Genomic DNA, 13,197 nt, shown 5'->3' with positions numbered 1-13,197 from the left:
TTGTCTTTTTGTTTTATTGTTTTTGTTTTTCGAGACAGGGTTTTCTCTGTGTAGCCCGGCTGTCCTGGGACTCTGTAGGTAGAGCAGGCTGGCCTCGAACACAGAAAGATCCTCCTGCCTCTACCTCGCGAGTGCTGGGATTAAAGGCATGCGACCTGCGTTTGCCTTTTGAGAATTTATGTGAATTTGTCGCACACACCCAAAGACTGTTACTTGTACTCCAGAGTCTTAGATCCTGTGAGTGAGTTATATCCAATGCAGTTAGTCTCCTTAATATTTCAATATCCATGGCATTCAGACCTGTTAGCACTCGCCACTTGCCGTGGGCCACTTAGAATCCTAATTGAAAATCCGAAGGTGCTGTGTGTGTGTGGTTTTCAATCAGGGATATAGACTAGTTACTGAAACATGTAGAAAGCTGCCGTGTGTGTGTGTGTCTGTCTAGTTATTGAAAAGTGTAGAAAAAGCCGGACTGTAGTGCAAAGAGAAGAATGAAATGGGTGCTGAGCTGGGCCTCATAGCCCGCTCCTGTAATACCACACTCCGGAGGTATTCTAGGCTACATAGTAAGTTCAAGCCAGGCACCCTGTGCTGCAAGAAAGCCTATTTCGAAAAGGAAAGCAAAATATAATAATGATAGCAAAGCCTGGAGAGATGGCTTAGCAGTTAAGGGCACTTGCTGCTTTTGCAGCAGATGTGGGTTTATTTCCCAGCACCCACATGGCGATGCACAACCATTTGTAACTGCAGTTGGAGGATCCTACAGCCTCTTCTGGCCTCTAGCAGTATCTGCATGCACGTGGGGCACAGTCATACATAGGGGCACTTAACGCATAAAACACATAAAAGAGAAACTGGGTGCTGGAATTCCCTATTAATCTAATAGTTAATGAGCCCTATCTCCCTACTTAAGCTAATTCCAGCATATTTCTGTAATTTTTAACCAAACGAGGCTGGGTTCATATGGTCCCAAACACTTCAAATGAAGGGATATTACTACCTTCCTTAGAGCTCCCAATCCTAACGGTGTCGTCTCGTTGTACTTTTCACTTAGGGAGGAAACTACAAAGTATTAGTACCTGGACTGAGCCCCTAACTCTATGTCACACCTATTGACCACACCAACTCTTCTGTAACACTTTCCTTTGCCTTCTTAAAGTAATATTTTTGTTGTTGTTTTATTTTTTGTTTTTTGAGATAGGGTTTTTTTTGTGTAACAGCCCTAGATGTCCTGGAACCCGCTCTGTAAATCCAAGGCTGACCTCAAACTCAGAAAGATCCACCTGCCTCTGCCTGGGATTACTGAACACAAGCTATAAGAAAGCTGGACTTTGAGGCAGAAGCAGGAAGACTGTGTGAGACCCGCCTGAATTATATGGTGACGCCTTGTCTCTACAGCCGAGGATATACTTCTAAGAGCATTTCCGTAGTTCGATCCTCAGCCACAAGCCAGTACTCCTAAGTACTGGAAAGTGAAAATGTTTTTAATTCACCCTCAGTGTGCTATATATGTATTTCATTTAAAAAAGCAAGGTTACTGTATGAGAAAATGGTAGCCTGCCCCACCTCCCCACCCCAGCATGAGGACAGGACCTGCATAACAGGGTAGCAGCCAGCACTTGTAACTCCAGCTTAGAGGGACAGTGATAGGTTCATAGACACTGACTTCCAGGGTGAGTTAAAGGGCAGGCCCACCCGGCGTGGGTGGCACAATCAAACAGGGTGGGACAGGTGGGATGAAAAGGAGAAACAAGGCACAAACTAGGTAAGTGCATGCCACCAACAGGTGTCTGCAACTCTCATTTTTATTGAGACAGATTTTCACTAAGCTGTCCGAGCTGGCCATGAAGTTGATAACCTGTCTTAGTTTCCCCAGTAGCTGGCATTGAAGTGATACTCGTGTAGAATCAGAGCTTGCAAAGGACCGCCTGCACCTATGAAACTTGTATCATTCACAAGCCTACTTTTAGTGAACTACTTAGCAAGCTTATTCTGGATCAAATGAAAATGAAGCTTTCTGAAAGAAAGTTCATTCCCAGACTCTTTGAAGCTGAAAGAATAGAGGTAACCAAACACATGCGATATGTGGAGTCACAGGCAGTAAAACTCACCCAGGGAGCGGTGGCAGAAACACCTGTTGCACACAGCTCTTTTGGGATCCTGGGATGCAAATAGAGCAAGTCTGACTGGTTCATGTTCCCTGGACAAGGGCTGGACTCTGTGGCATTGCTGTCACGTCCTACACACCTAGGCCTGTTCTAGGCCAGTGGTGGCAGTTTAGGAGGTCTCTTCTGGAGCTCCAACCAGCATGCAATCTTTTTTATTTCTTTTCAAAGATTTATTTTTAATTACGTGTATATGGGGGGTGGACATTGAATATAGGCACCCTTAGAGGCCAGTGGTGTCCTTGTGGGTGCTGGGAACCGAAAGAACTTTATTAGTTCTTAGCCCTCGGGCCATACCTCCAGCCCCTGCATGAAATCTTAATGCTGCCCTTCCTGTTGATGTGTCAAGGGATGACAGAGCAGTCATGAAGGGACAGTTAAGAATGGTTGGTTGTCAAGAGAACCTATACAACAATGAGGACCCCAAGAGAGACATACATGGATCTAATCTACATGGGAAGTAGAAAAGACAAGATCTCCTGAGTAAATTGGGAGCATGGGGACCATGGGAGAGGGCTGAAGGGGGAAGGAGAGCAGAGAAAAATGTAGACCTCAATAAAAAATTAATTTAAAAAACATAAAAAAGATAATAACATTAGGGCAAAGTAAAAAGAATGGCTGTCAAGAAGTCCTGGTGGCCTCTTCTAAAGGGCCTACTGGTTATCCATTCTTTGAGGATATTGGCTGGAATCCATATTGAAAATCAGCCTAAATTTGCTGAATTGTAGAGATGAATAAGAACCTGAAAACACCAAAATAAAACCTATTATTTTATATGTTAACTTAAAGATAAAAATAGATAAGGACCAAATCTAAGATGTCAACAGCCATAAGTGGTCCTAGACAGAAAGGTACCTAGGACGGCCTTGGCCAGACACTTTAAAGCCCACTGAGCATTTCTCTGAAATTCCAAGACATCAAATGTATTCATCAAGATTGGCTGATAAATGAACAATATTCTTCCTCTATGGGGTAGGGACCCGGCAGTTAAGTTGTGAAATTTAACTGTTGCTTTCAAGTGAATTCACTATATCGCTAAAAGTTCTTGGGGTAGAGTATTTCTAAGTCCTCGGGACATTTGGGGCAGTAATAGTGGCGTTCACAAGCCCACTTTTGTGCCTACATTAAGGTTGAGGTCCCAACAATAAAATAGGTTCATGCCAGGCGATGGTGGCACACGCCTTTAATCCCAGCACTCAGGAGGCAGAGGCAGGCAGATCTCTGTGAGTTCGAGACCAGCCTGGTCTACAGAGCTAGTTCCAGGACAGGCTCCAAAGCCACAGAGAAACCCTGTCTCGAAAAAAACCTAAAAAAAAAAAAAAAGGTTCAGCTTCCATTCAGATGGGTACCCAAGGGTGCCAGGAAGGACAGGTGCCCGGCCACATGTGTCCTGTGGGTAAAGATAGGCCCACGTCTATCAAAGGAAGCATATGGGGTCCTCAGGATTTCAACACCGTGAGAATGTCTGCTCACGGCGGCTAAAGGGCTAAAGGGAGAATATACAAGGTTTGAGCCCAGATGAGGTTGAGTGGGGTCCTAACCTCGATCCCCACTGAACATGTAGTCTGCATGTTTTTAGGATTGAGCCCGTTTAATTAGTGGGGTTTGGACAAGCTAGGATGTCGGTGAAGACTGCCTGGTTTTCAGGTTTGGAGATTTTCACTGAGCATCCCTGATGTTGACAGCAGGAATCTCAGTGTAGGTCCACAGACAAGATGTGGAGTTAAGAGGGTTTGCCTACAGTTAGTACTCTTTCCAGGTTTGACTGGATTGTCCATAGCTGTCCTGGTCCTGAAAGAAAATCCCTCAGATTTTTGGTTTCTATCTACCTGGCAAGACTGGTGCAGGGTTCATTATGCACCTTTACCTCAAGCAACCAAGTGTGACCAAAAAGATGACACCTTTGGAAGCTTCCTGCAGTTACTTTAGCACAAATTCTAAAACTGGTTTTGTTGAACCCTAGGGTTTCAGTTTTGCAAAATAAGGAGTAATTCAGCGGTGCAATGAAGGGAAAACAGGAGTCTTAATGTAAGAGATGGGCATGGTGGCACATGCCTGTATGCCAGCACATGGGAGGAAGGGGCACAAAAGACCAGTTTGAGGCCAGCCTGGGCTGAGATTCTCTCAAAAAAACAAAAGACAATTTTTACAGCACCCTCCGTGAGTTAAGGAACATAAGCAAGCAGCATGTTAATAAAATAATCAGAGACCTAAGACTTAAGTTTGCACTGTGGCATTTTAAGGAAACTAACATCCCAATGAGTCTACAGCAATAGACTAAGACCCCTGGTGATAAAAGGGGAAATGTGACCCTAATATCTCCTATACAGTAAGGGTCCAAACCATATCCATGGTACAACTCTCTAAAGGAGAGGTACATCTTACTGAAGATTCCTGACAAGGGCCAACAGCTAAATGGCAAGAAACCTATAATTTCACAGCTACTGGATCAGATGTCATGAAATCCTCAGGAAATCACTCTCAGAATGCAGGCTGGGAGACATAAAAGGTATGACAAGAAGTGACAGGTTTGGAGACTTTTAGGCACAGCCTCAGTAGGGTAAACAGATCTTGCTTCTCAGTGGCTGCCAACTCCAGAAAAGCCTAAAAAAAGAGGAGCCAATGTGCAGATTTGCCCTGAATGAGCTGCCTGCCAAAGGGTATCAGGAATAACACTCCCAGAGACTACTAGTGATGGTAATTGAACAGCTGGGGAACCTTTCAACACCATCAGGGTTGCCCTGACCACAGGCCATGAACTGTTCCACCCAATGTTGTGGTTTGGAGTAGCAGGCAGTAAAAGAACTCACCAAGTCAGAACAGTTAAAAGAATGTTTATTGTATACTACAAATGAAGCACAGACCAGACAGCGACACAATCGGATCTGCAAGAACAAACTGGCTTTTATTGGGCAGCTACCCTCATTTGACACAACTTCTGAAATGTTTAAACAAGGACACTTCTGACTAGTAACTAGTGGGCTAGCCCTCTATCGGGACAACAATTCATTTTGATTGGCAGTCATGATATTCCAACATGGCACATCTTACTCTTGCTTTTTCTCTAGAATGCAAAAGATTTCATTCATAGCCACAAAAAGTTGGGCGGGAGAGATGACTCAGTACTCGCTCTTCCAGAGAGTTCAGCTTACAGCACCCACCCCAGGCAGCTCACCACTCTAACTCCAGCTCTATCTGATCTGAGGGCACTGCAAAATACCACTACAAATAACTCTTTCTTTGCAAAAGAAAAAGATTTACAGAGTTCAATTCCTTTGACAATTTTAATCCTTTTCTCATTTCGGAAAAGAGTAAAGTTTTGTACAAAACTATACAAAGCATCCAGATGTTCCATAATCACTTGCATCACGTCTACATTTCAGTAAAACAGCATTCTAATGTTTTGATTACTATTTTGATTTTTAAAATTTACATTTATTTTCTTATTGTGTATATGTGATCTGAAGATAACTTTCAGGAGTCCGCTCTCTTCCACCACGTGGGCTCCAGGAATTAGTTCAGGCCATCAGGCTTGTGTGAAGAGCATTTTCTTAGAGCAGGAGGAGAAACACCTCTTTCTGAACAGGCCCTGCAGAATGAGCGAATAAGTATTTATTCGACAGGGTCTTGGGTAAGAATCTCCAAGGGCGTGGGCTCTGGTCTACAGGCTTTGTCCTGCAACATTTACAGGCCGTTTAGCACAGGTCTTTTTACTTTTCCTTCACAAGCAGAAACAAAGTTTTATTTTTATTTCAAACCAGCTGTTTCACAGATTTTATAGTTTTGATTCCCAATTGATCTTAGTTTTCTCACCCCCTTTGTGCCCTCTGAACTCTTCTAAGAAATGTAATTTTCTTACATATGGAAACAGGAGTGGCATCGGGAAAGGATTCTTAGTGGAAGGAGCCAGAGCATCAAACACCAAATAGCTTGCTCTTGTCCCCCTTTGCAAGTTGTCCCTTTAACTACTAGGCCACGTCTGATTACTCCTGACTTGTTTCCACAGAAGTGACATTCTTCATTTAGGGAGAGACAGAGTTTCCCTTCAGCAGTTAGCAGGTCTAGCTACTCCCCTCACCCATTTTGTAAAACACCAGTCCATCTGGTCCTGCATGGCCATTAGCAAACTGTCGCTAAGAGATCAAAGAGGACAGTCCCTCTACTACCATCCCAGCGGTGGTTCCTACTCCGATCCCAGAGCTGTGGCCTGGAAGTAAGTTTTCTTCCACATATAAAGTGCCCAGGTATGGATGACACCAGGGCAGGACAGTTACTAGCCCTTACACAGCCCAAGGTTTGGTTACACTGATCACCAGTCAGATGTCCTACCTGCTGGTTGTGTCCCCTCACAGTTTCTACATATCAGAGAGAGTCTAGGGAAATCCCAGGTAGCTGAAAGGCTGAGGCAGAATTAAGAGACTAAAGCAACCTAATAACTTACAAGTTCCTAACTTTAAATAAATAACATCTTAAAATCCCTTCCCTTATATAAATCTTCAAATTATTGAATAAATTTGCAAATGGCACACTCTTAAGCAAAACATCCTTTTTTTTCCTACAAAAAAAAAAAAACCCACACATCAACAGACAAATCAATGCAGAAGTTACACTGTTATTTAAATCATGACTTTGCAATGTCCTCACATACATTAATCACACAAGTTAGGATGTGAACAGCAGCGGAGAACCCTAACCACTACCATCTGTATTTGCTTTTCTAAAGCTCTACTGAGAAATGTTTCCTTCTTGTTGCCTGAGCCCTTTAAAATGTAAATACATGGTTTTATAAATAAGTACCAATTATCTAACATAAACATGTCAGAAAAAATTCATAAAAATTTCAAATGTATTATTATATTTATTTTGTTCAGACAATCTCCTGTCTCCTAAGTGGTGTTTTCTCATCACCAAGCAAGCCTTATATGGGAAAACACACCTCATCATACCACTTACTCTGTGTTTTAAGTGTGATACATTTTCTTAAGTCTATTTATTATAGGTAAGAGTGGCTTGCATGTGTACCATGTGCATGCCCGGTGCCTGAAGAGATGGCTTTAGATCCCCTGGGATTAGAGTTGCACACAGATGGTTGTAAACTGTCATGTCAGTGCCAAGAGCTGGAACCAGGTCTCCCAAAGAGCAGCTGGTCCATCTCTTCAACCCCTTTAAATGTGTGCAATATTTTTAAAGGTTTCCAACCGTCAAGAACTAAGATCTTCCTAGCAGATGTAGCCCACCCTGCAACCCCCATGCGGCTGAGAATAGCTATGAATATAATCCAACTTACTTAAACCGTTAAGAATCATGTGTGTTTGTTTTTAGCAACTCAAGCATCAACTTTGAAGGTGACAACATTATGCCACAACTTCAAAGTCAAGTCTTTTTTTTTTTTTTTTTTTTTGTTTTTCGAGACAGGGTTTCTCTGTGGCTTTGGAGCCTGTCCTGGAACTAGCTCTTGTAGACCGGGCTGGTCTCGAACTCAAAGAGATTCGCTTGCCTCTGCCTCCCGAGTGCTGGGATTGAAGGCGTGCGCCACCATCGCCTGGCTCTGTGTCCAAGGAAGAGTGGTGTACTTGTGCCAGCTGTCTTGGGTTGCAACCTGACTAGTCCAGGACCAACTAAAACCCAGCAGCTGGGCACACCTGAGAGTTCTTCTGGGTGGGAAGGCCACACAGAGGCCCTTGCTCCCACCAGCTTGCCCCACCTCTTGCTGGTCTCAGAACCTACTTCTAAAGTTTCCCCGCCACACTGGAGCTGCTGAGACACCCAGATTCCTGGCCTCGCCACTGTTTGGGTAGTTAGACCACAGTCCCTGACGTCCTCTAGAACCAACCCTCTTTATGTCATCACTTCTGTTCCTTGAAGAACCCTCACTGACACAGCGTTCTACAGAAGAGGAATATTCTGATTCCCTGACCGTCCACCTTGCTCAGAGCTCACAAAGGGACAAATAAGCAACAAGAAGAACAAGTACCACATTGCACACAGCAGCTTTGAGGGAAACGTGAACATACTTCAGTAATGTTAAATATTTGTATAACTGAGCCAGACGGTGGAGGTGCACACCTTCAATCCCAGCACTCGGGAGGCAGAGGCAGGAGGATCTCTGAGTTTGAAGCTAACCTGGTCTACAGAGCAAGTTCCAGGACAGGCTCCAGAGCTACACAAAGAAACCCTGTCTCTAAAAATAAACAAAAACAACAAACTGTCAGGACTTCAGACAATCAACAGGCCCGTGAGAATACCTAGCCCTGGGTACCTGACAGAGAATATCTGTTACTTTAAACCAAAACGATTTTAACTAAAAGGCTCAATTCATATTCAAAAAGGGAAATATAACCTCAGAAGACTTGGGACTATCTAAAATTGGTAACCAGAAACCCTAGATCTAATACTTTCTAGAGAAAGATCAGAAGCAGAACACCTCGTGACTATCTGAGTTACAGAACACAGAGCATGGAAGGCGCTAGCGGAACTAGCCAGGAATCTGAAGGACCACAGAGCAGAGGCTCAGCAGGCACAGCACTAAAATCCTCCAACAAAGTTGGTGGTGCCCCATAGGGCCACTGTGGGAAACATTGCTGCATGAAAGCACAAGCCGCAGCTTCTATAGGAAGCAGAGCTAGTCCAAGTCTCAGCCAGAGGACCGGGGTTCCGCTCCTGCCACCCACATAGCAGCTCCACAACTGTTTGCAGCTGCTGGGGATCTGATGTCCTCTTAGCCTCCGCAAGCACGCATGCATGCACACGGCGCAGACATACACGCAGGTGAAACACCTGTCACTAGACAGGTGACCTGAGTAGGGTACCTGAGACCAAGGTCACAGAAAACAAACTCAAGCTGTTCTCTAACCTCCACACATCAGCATGTACACAGTAAATAAATGGAATAATTTTTTTTTTACCATTTCAAAAATAGGAAAGTAAGATTTCGCCAAAGCCTTTAGAATTCCAGTTTTACTTCATAATTCATTTCAGGTCAGGGTGTATCTCCCAGAATATTTAATACAGAAAACAGATTATTATTATACCTTTCCTGTGTATTTCATATCACCTTCCAACGCCACACATCTCTTCCAGATACCACCCTTAACACGATCCCTGAAAAAGAAATTTTCTTTTCAATCACTGAGTAAGAAGCAATGCCTGTTTCAAGAGCACCTTTAGCAGAGCTTACATATCCTCATTAATTCCTTGGTAATCACAGCGGCTCATTATGTGAACAGCAGTGAAAGGTTTAATCATCGGATATGAAGCTACTAGAGGAAACAGTAGAGACCAAAACCTTTGATATAAATCTGCAAGTGTTCTAATATCTGGAACAGACACCTCTGAGCCTATGACATAATTACATGTGTTTTGCAATTCCTCATTTGTAATTAGTAATTACAAAAACACAGTCAAAATTCAGATAAGACGAGGCACAGTAGCAGTGTGTCAGGCTATCAGGAACCCCTTACCTGTACTAGAAAATCCACAGCAGCAGGAGTCCAGTTAAGCACTGGAGATGCTAACCTGGCTTTCTGCTCAGCTGAATCCCCTCCCTTTTCCTATCCTAGGTTATACTCCTCTGTGGGGAGGATTAGCCCCCACAGGCTCATCTATCTGCATGCATTGCCCTCAGCTGAGCTGTGAGGGAAGATTAAAAGGTTATGTAGCCTTGTTGGAAGAGGTGCTGCGGCAGCAAACTTAGGCTTTTCAAAAGTACGTGCAGTATCGCCCCTGGTCTCTGCTGGCACATCAGGATGTAAAGCTCTCAGCAACCGCTCCAGCACTAGGCCTTCCCGCCTGGCTCCCCGAGCTCCAATTAAATGGTTTCTTTCCTAAGAGCTGCAGTGGTCATGGTGTCTCTTCACAGCAATGGAAACCCTCTGCTATGGTAGTGTCAGAGTGCTCATCAGTACCTCATGTTCTCTTAATACTTTTAACGAAGGTATTCAAGTACTAAACATTTCACATAGCTTTCTTCAATTATAATCTGTGTATTTTATGTTTATGTATAGTCATTTTATCTGTGCCTGTCTATGTACCACCCGCATGCCTGATGCCCAGAGGCCAGGTCCCCTGGAACCGAAGTTATGGCAACATGGATGCTGGAAACAAACCTGGGCCCTTTACAAGACCAGCAACTGCTCTTAACCACTGAGCTGTCTCGCCGGTAACATAAGCAGTTATGCATTATTTTTGAGACAAAGTTTAATTGTGTAGCCCAGACTAGCCTGAAATTCTGCATGTTCTGAAGTCCACTCCAACCCCACCACCCAGAGAGAACACTGGGAAGGGCGGAGTCTCAAGGAGACAACAAGACTCAGAGGAAGCAATACAGGCAGCGTACAGAGTAAAGGTAATAAAGCTAGGAGACAGAAAGTAGATTAATAGAAATGGGTTAATTTAAGTTATAAGAGCTAGCTAAAAACAAGCCTAAGCCATCACCCGAGATTTCATAATTACTATGTCTCCTTGTTATTCGTTATCTGTGAGCTGCAGTCCAGCTAGTCCTCCCCTCCCTCCTTTACATGGGTTCTGGAACTGATTTGTGCCACCAGGCCTGTGCCCATGCTCTGACCAGAGCCGTCTTGCTCATCCTGGCTTTTTGAGCCTGGCTTTTGTTCACTGAGCTACAAACTGAAGGCAAAGTTTTGTGCAGTGCCAGGTGGCCAAATGCTTTCCCTCCGACTACATGAAGATTTCCCTGGAAACAAAGATTATGATAGAAGCACGTGTGCCAAGCAAAGAAACTCATCCTAGTGTGCCTGAGACAGGCTGTCTGCTGCTGGCTGGCCTGAACTTGATTCACCTGCCTCTGCCTCTTCCCATAGGTTTCTTTCCACAACCTTCAGGGAAGGAGCTCACTACAAGCTACCTATAAACATGTGACCAAAATGGAACTTTTACCCTCAGCTGGTAGCCAAGTGGGGACAGGAATTTGCAAAGCAATTCCACTAATACAATCTAGAGAAACAAATGTACCCCACACCTGTCCACACTCTAGGCATCACTATTAATAAACACTCAAAAAATAAAAACCAACCATGTAAACTCCCGGCAACTGATGTCTTACACATACAAGGTTACACCCAGGCAATAAAAAGATCATCTTCCAAAGCTGTTTTACAGAAAAAGCCAGCCACAAAAATCCTGTGCACTGGTTTATTACCCCATCTCCAACACACAGAACAGGTGATCTATAGGGCACAGGGCACAAAGCTGCTTCTGGGACGAAAGGGTAGGGAGTTTCCTAGGGTAGAGGTAAAGCGCAGTTGGTAGACGCTTGCCCAGAGTGCATGGCACCCTAGCAACCTCTACAACCACATTACCCGGGCTTAGCTGGAGCACACCACTCAGGAGGTGGGCAGCCATCTTAGGCTACATACAAGTCTAATGGTAGCCTGGGCTACACGAGGCCCTGTCTTAAAAGGAATAAAGGTGTCTTTAGAGGAGACGTAAAACTTCTAAAACTGACCTGAACCTCTATTCCCAGCCTTTTGGGAGACCCATTCAGAAATTATCAGAGAACTGTAAATATTCTAAAAACAAGTACAGGTTGATGGAGCAGCCGAAAGCGCGCACAAGACCCGGGACTGAATCTCAGATGTGCTGGAAGCTGCTTCTTTGAGGCTATACTTCTGCACCGAACTGTAGATTTAACTGTGAGGTGAAACAACTCACTCAAGAGAACTGGCACAAAGCCCTGATCTCAGCTCTCAAGTAAGTGATGCACCATGTCCTCCCCCAGCAGCCGGTGTCCCCAAGGTTTCTTTTAAAATTAAAAGAGCCGGGCAATGGTGGCGCTCACCTTCAGTCCCCGCAATTGGAAGATTGAGGCAGGCGGATCTCTATGAGTTCGAGGCCAGTGTGGCTGGGTGAACAATGCCTCGATGATTTGCTGACTTCAATCAAAAGTCGGCCGGGAGTGGGGATCCAGTTTGACTTGAAAATTAGTATCATTTGAAGGATATAAAGAAATGAAACCTTTACATGCTTCTATAGCTGGCCTACACCATTATTCAGAAAAGAGGTAAAGAATACGCTACAGATCTTGAAAAAATAAAACTACGCCTTCAGCTGGCCGGTTTTTTCGTTCTGTAAAGTGTAAATAAGAGTAACTTGACTTGTTTTCTTCTAAGATCTTCTCAACCCTGAAAGCTATCCACGATGCCCCATTCCCAAACCCGAACAATGCTCCGCCTGCCCCTTCTCTCATGTCTCCGCTGCTGGGCAGCTGCCATCGCACTAGAGGACTCAAGGGCCCACGAGACCTTACCTTCTTTCATGAACTAACTCCCTCATCGAGGCAAAACGTCTTCAGAAAAAGATTCGCTAAATTAAGATTCCGGGACATCCTTGGTCAAGCTCCTGTGGCATCACATGCATTGAGCCAAGTCACACCAGAAGCTCTTGCGTCACCTCCGAATCAGTGAGCTACAAAAGAAGGCACGAGGCAAGGGTTTAAATCTTTTGTCCCAGCTTGGTTTGCAACATTCAGCCGACATCGCGCCCTGTCCCTACCTGTCTCCTGGTGTCGTTCTCCAATCGGTCCTCCGGAGCGCGCACCACCATCGCCAAAGCCAGCTCGGCGTCGGGTCGATTCCCGCCTCTCTACTATCCATTATACAGCGCTCGCCCAAAACGCGATGGCGCCGGATTGCACGGAGCAAACGAACTCGGCACAGAAGCCACAGAGCTCTAACAAAAGAACTTCAGAGCAGGGAAAGGCAATGGCCCACCGCACATCTGAGAGGCTCCAGGCCTCTCCGATTGGCTGCTGCGACACGATGTGGCCTGCGATTGACTAGACGGTCGAGCGCGGCGCCTACGGGAGGCAGGATTGGAGGTCCGCGCATCCAAAGCCCGCCCTTCCGGTCCACCCGCAAAGCACTCGGGTGGAACCGAGTTTACCCCAGCGCGAGGTCTCGCGGGAGCTCCACAGGGCAGGGTGGCCGGAAGTTGTACTGCAGAGGATCACGGCCTCGGCGAGTCCGCATGGAACATCGCGACCGGTCCTCGGGCCTCCGAAGGAAAGAAACGCAGC

At 45.1% G+C, this 13,197-nt stretch overlaps 1 long non-coding RNA gene across 1 annotated transcript; it reads right to left on the bottom strand.

Annotated features, from left to right (window-relative positions):
• Positions 1 to 4,982: 4,982 nt before the first annotated feature.
• On the bottom strand, positions 4,983 to 12,912 carry LOC130876533 (uncharacterized). Its single transcript, XR_009057285.1, has 4 exons — positions 12,675 to 12,912; positions 12,430 to 12,587; positions 9,197 to 9,266; positions 4,983 to 5,754 (listed from the first exon to the last, which is right to left on the bottom strand). It is a non-coding gene; the product is annotated as an uncharacterized LOC130876533 (long non-coding RNA).
• Positions 12,913 to 13,197: the final 285 nt, after the last annotated feature.

Source organism: Chionomys nivalis, chromosome 6, assembly GCF_950005125.1.
Source record: "Chionomys nivalis chromosome 6, mChiNiv1.1, whole genome shotgun sequence".
NCBI classification, from domain to species: Eukaryota; Metazoa; Chordata; class Mammalia; order Rodentia; family Cricetidae; genus Chionomys; species Chionomys nivalis.
This window is presented reverse-complemented; position numbering and strand designations above follow the sequence as displayed.